The 5,965-nt window shown below is 31.0% G+C and overlaps 1 long non-coding RNA gene across 1 annotated transcript; it reads left to right on the top strand.

Annotated features, from left to right (window-relative positions):
- The first annotated feature begins 2,566 nt into the window (after positions 1–2,566).
- LOC111408238 lies at positions 2,567–5,095 on the top strand. The gene is made up of 3 exons (XR_002705308.1): positions 2,567–2,671; positions 3,332–3,384; positions 4,612–5,095. It is a non-coding gene; the product is annotated as an uncharacterized LOC111408238 (long non-coding RNA).
- Positions 5,096–5,965: the final 870 nt, after the last annotated feature.

The raw sequence follows: 5,965 nt of genomic DNA, 5'->3' as shown, positions 1-5,965 counted from the left end.
TTGGAGTTTACATTGCTTCAGAGGCAAAAATGGAGAATTTGATTTCTATTCAATTCTTGGAATGGATCCATCCCTAGACAAGTCTAAGTTGAAGAAACGGTACAAGAAGATGGCAATGTTGTTTCATCTCGATAAGAACAAAACTGTGGGTGCTGATGGAGAAAAGGTAATTGCTGAAGAGAGTTTTGAAGAATTACATAGTGTAGTTTTTGTATTTATATGCTAACTTGTTTTCTTTGATACAAGTAATTTTGTTTTTTCAAGTGTGTAAGAAGGATTTGTGATGACGAATTTATTACTCATTTTTATTGCATAAATAAATTTAACAATTAATCTGCAATGATTTTTATATATGTAAAGTAATATATAAATATATAACAATGTATGAGTATTTTTTTTTTAAAGATAGAAAAAGGTAATGTTCATTGAGCATTGCCAAAACCCTCTTTCGCAACATTCATTGAGCATTGCCAAAACCCTCTATCACAACGTTCACTAAACGTTAACAAAACCCTCATTCGCAACTTTTAGTGAATGTTGCCAAAACTCATTCGCAACGCTCAGAACCCTGATTTGCAACGTTCAATGAACGTTGCCAAAACTCTTCACTCTACGGCAACATATGAACCCACAATAGACATCTGAACGTTGCGATAGGTCTTTGACAACGTTTTTTGATCGTTGCAAAAGGTGATTTTTGGTGTAGTGGATTCTAATGCGAAAGATTGGGTATATTTAATGCTATTTTCCCCTTTATAAAAAGATTAAATAATGGTTTATTTAGGAACATTAAATCATAATTTCCCATATAAGTTTGATTTATTATTATCAATATGAGTTAGATTTATTATTGAAAATTGTTGTCACGCATATCTTAAAATCCTTTTATTAATTGTTGCGTCTGTGCCACAGACCAACCAATTTTAGAATCTGAAGGAAGATATTAAAAAGTAAATATGATTTTCTAAATCTCAGCATTTCATCGAAGTTTTATTACCACCATTTGCATTTTTATCAACGCAATGATTTATTCTCTGGACAAATTTCTTTTCGTTCCTCTCACTCGTAAGGTTCCCTTTTCAATTTTCATTTCTTCATTCTTTCATTCTATTTATTGCCATAATCATTTTTTGTTACAAATTATATATTTGGCGATCCCCTTTTATCCATTTGATTTTAGCATGTTTTTAATTCATTTGTATGACTTCAAATACATTCTTTTAATGATTTTGTTTTCTACCATTAGTTTTTCCACTAATGTATGAGATTTAAGTTATGATTTCCAATATTTCATTATGGGATGTTGAATTTCTTATATGGGAAAGAAATTGATTGCTTGGTTTAAATTATTTGTAGATGATTATGAATTTGAGTTGTCGATTTGAATTTGTTGTATGCATTTAGATGGTAGTTTGAATCTAGGATGGATTTAAATAATAAACTCGTCTTAAATTTTGTATTTGGTGATTAATCAAATTTTCAAATATTAGAAGTTATTACATTAATTTTATAATTTATTCAAGAGAAATTTGTTGCTCGATCTCCTTGCATTATCTCTAACAGTACCTTCGTCCCCATTTAAAATTTTGTGATTTGTATCAAACACCCTTTAAATGCTTCCAGCTCAAAATTTCCATTAATCCAACTGCAAAATTTAACAATCAGTGGATTGAAAACTAAATTTTTTCTTTTGTTATTTAAGACACAGAACTAGACCATATTAAGATTTAAAAATAAAAAAAGATTTTCTAATACCCAAATCTGTAGGGAAATCTCCCAATTAAATGATTTTGCACATACACTTAAGTTGCATTTGTCACACCAAATTAGACCAAATAAGGAATTTACTGTAAAACTGTAATAAATAGTGTTAGCTAGAAGGTCTTATGTTGAAGTAGGGTAGGTAATGTTATTATTTTCTTTTTCATTTTCATTATATTTTTATCTAGTTTAGCCCTTGTTTGTCACCCATTATTTGAAAAATTAAAGAGATTTGAATAGTATTTTTTGGAGAATGTGTAGTTAAAAGTAAAGAAACTTTATTGATTTGTATGTAAAATATTTTATTGTGTTAATATGTGATAGCAAATGATGCTGTAGCAAACAATTTAAAATTTTTAAAAATGACAAACAAGCACTTAATTCATGTTATACTCTTTATAGTGTAATAGCATTTTTTTGAATGAAAAATCTAAGATCACTATCTACATCAATCAATCATAACAACATTTACTTTCTATATATTATATTTTTATACCATTTAGAGCATATTTGTCTAACTTTTCTATAATTTGGAAGATCAAGAAATTGTGTGAATTAAAATTTACATAATTAGGAGTCCCATAGCTTCCAAATCAAAATATATAAATTATAAGCTGCAAGACGTATGGTTATTGATTCACATAAATAACATCTTATAGAAAGCATTTTTTTTCCCCTTTTTTCTTGTCAAACAAACCCTTACTTTGATGCATCAAAGGGAAGAACAAGAGAGTGGACAGGAGAAACAGGGAAAATATATATAATACATAGTTAAATGTGTGGGTTGGAACGTGACTGTAAACTCTCTCTCTCTCTCTCTCGCAAGATTCCATTCAGTCGCCGATCTTTCCAACTGTTTCAATATCCGTCCTCTCTCTAACACATACCATAATGTTCCCAGCATCCCAAGGTACGTCAAACAAAATATACTGTCCGCATATACATACACACATACATGAAGAGTGTTCGTATTCTTTATTTTTTTCCCTGTAAAATGTTTTTATCAGCTCTCTTGAATCTGTCAACATCTCCGGTATTGATCCTTTGAACTTCACATTTACTTATGTTCTGTGTACGAGTATTCTTGGGTGACAACACCCTGGATGTCCAGGGGGTTGTGGGGGGGGGGGGTTGTGTAGGGGTTGTCCAAGGGGTTTTAGCCTTTGTGTACTGGATTTTTTATGGAAAGACAGTTGAATTTATTTTTATTTTTATTTTTTTCATTTGAGATATCTGACTTGTGAGTTTATTTTTGTTCTTTTCTTTTTATTTTCCACTTTAGGAATTCTATTTTAACCTTCACCGCAATTGCAATCTTTCTGTGTACGGTGCCAACTCTGAATTCCCAGCTCACTTTCTGCTGTTTCAGCATTTGATGCAGAGACCCATGTATTGCCACAAATAGTTAAAACAAATTTTGCTTCTTGGATGCTGAGGGAATTATTCCAATAATTCCACTTGAATTTTTTACTAATTATTTTTAGAATATTTTTTGCTTTTTGAGTGATAATACCCTTATAAGAGTTATGGCGATGTCTGCACTGCATCATTGACTGGTTTTTGTTGACAGGTCTTGAGATTCTTCGTTTGAATTCTGGGTTCTTCTGAGTACATTGTGAAAAGGTAACTTTTCTTTTTATTTTTTTATTTTTATGGAAATTGGTTCTTCTTTCTTAGACTTCATCAATACCCCCGTAATAATTGAGGCTATAATAATAATGTAATCAAACTTTTAAATAGAAAGAGGTACATTTTTTTCACTTGATCCCCTTGTGTGAAAAGAAGTTCCCACTGTGAAAAGGTCATGATATCAAGCTCAGAACTTGTCTCTTGTGCACAATTTGTCTTTAAACAGTTCATAAACCTTATCATGTTTTGTCTGTACTTTTGTTAATACATTAGTAAGTACAAAGGGGAAGATATAATGATGATATTCCTTACAAGTCAGTATGATATTGAATCCCATACAAAAGATTGTTTTTATTTGACCCGTTTGGCACCCATTAATTTCTATTACATTACATTAAATTTTTTTTCTCCTATTTTCAATCACTCAATCTTTCATAAAATAATATTACAGGTAAATCGAAAATTTTTCCTTCTTTTTCAACCACTCATTTTTCAAAAAAATACTATTCCACCCATTTTCAATTTTACAAAATGGGAGCCAAACGAGGACCTTGAAATTGGTCTTCTACCCTTGATGAGTCGGATAAAAGCTTCATATTGTTGATGTGGTAAGAGGACATTACTTATGATTTTCTCCGATATTTCTTAAAAGCCAACATGATATTGAATCCGATATATAAGATCCTTTTTTTCTTGTTAAAATTGATCTAAGGCACTGCTTGATTTGGTGGGAATTGAGTTTTCAAGCCTTCTTTTTTTTTTTCCACAATTTAAACAAATTATATCCACAATTGTAATAAATTATGTTCCTTTAATTGACAATTTTTCATGGAAAACAAAGTCAAACGAACACCAAAAAATTCAAAATTTTAACATTTTCTAGGTGAAAAATTATACCTATCAAACACATTTAATTGACAATTCCCAGTAAAACAAGTTCTAGACAATTAATTTTCTGAAATTTATTTTCTTTCTAACCAAATTTTATTTTTGCAATCAAACAGATTCTAAGATTTTCTTACCATATCAGTAGTGAAAATTTTTTATCATGTCCACTGAGGACATGAGATCAGGGCTGTTCCTCTTGTTATGTTCCTTTGTCTTATAACCATCATCTCGTTCTTTTATATCTTTCGTTTTTTCCTGAGTGTTGGTTTTGTAAGTGGACATAATACTTGTATTGAGAGTGAATAACGGTAAAACTTTGGACTCTATTTGCAGCACAGGTTTGGATTCGATTGCTTGAAATGGAGGGTGATACAAAGTTGGATGGGAAGGCAGTGCAGACATTTCAGAAGAATTTTATTCAAGTCCAGAATATACTCGATCAGAATAGGGTGCTAATCAATGAAATTAATCGGAATCATGAGTCAAAGATTCCTGACAATTTAAGCAGAAATGTGGGACTGATCAGAGAACTCAACAACAATATCAGAAGAGTGGTTGATTTATATGGTCATCTGTCAACTTCTTTCACAAAATCTGTGGATGCTTCATCTGAGGGAGATTCAAATGGTCACAAAAGGGGTAGGCCTGCTTAGATTCATAGAAAGAAATGCAGTCCATTTCTCTGATCTTAATTCTTTTACTTGATGTCTTATTATTGTCTTGAAATCGCTTGTTACAAAATAATATTAGCTCCAAGTTACTCGAGCATGATTCGGTCATTGAATTTCTTGCTTTGTTCGTATTTTAGCATGAAGTTCTAATTTTTATTTTTATTTTCATTTTCGTATGCCCATTTTTAGCTTTTTGCAGTTTGCCAAAAGGCCAAGTCTCTGATGTGGATCTTCTCTAGTTTTCTTGATATGTCTCTTAATCCTTTCTTCTATTTTAGTGGAAACTCCTATTCAATTTTCAGCTTAGCCCAGAAAAATTATTCTTCCTTTGACTCTTTTCCCGTGAAAATTTAGTTCTCTCTCTTTTGCATTGAGAAAATTTGGCTAAATATATTTGGTACGCAGTGCTGTAATAAGATATTACTACTCTCCAATACTGGTGCCGTAACAAGATTTTTATTATACTGTCAAATACTGTAATGTATACATAACAAGAGGAGAAAATTAACACACATGGTAAATCTCTCTGCGAAGATGCTTGAAAGAAACAGCTTTAGATGATCTTTTCAGTTCCCCATCAAGCTTCACCACAAGAACAGAATCTCAGATAAGAGATAATTTTATTTTGACCAATTTTTTTCATACTTGCTGATGTTTTTGTTTGTTCCATCCAATGCAAATCTCGTGGGTGCCATTGATAGGGAAAGAAAATATAAAGAATTCAAATTGGGGAATAATCAATAAATAGCCGATATTTGTAGATAATATAAACAACCAGCAAGAAAACAAGGGCCCAATGGTTCACTTTTGGATGGAACTGAACTTATTCAGTACAACCTTATCTTTCTCTTAAGCTCTTTTTTGTTGCTTTTCCACTTTTTATTATTTGAATTTCTTAATAAAATTCTGATCTAAATCTACTTATCACCTAGTATTTAATAAAAATTTGAGCGTATTAATTTCAAGCAGCATAGCTTGTGATTAGCACACCTCACTGTCTAACAAAATTAAGATAT

Source organism: Olea europaea, chromosome 13, assembly GCF_002742605.1.
Source record: "Olea europaea var. sylvestris chromosome 13, O_europaea_v1, whole genome shotgun sequence".
NCBI lineage: Eukaryota > Viridiplantae > Streptophyta > Magnoliopsida > Lamiales > Oleaceae > Olea > Olea europaea.
Note: the sequence above shows the minus strand (reverse complement) of the source record. Positions and strands in the feature narration are given on the sequence as shown.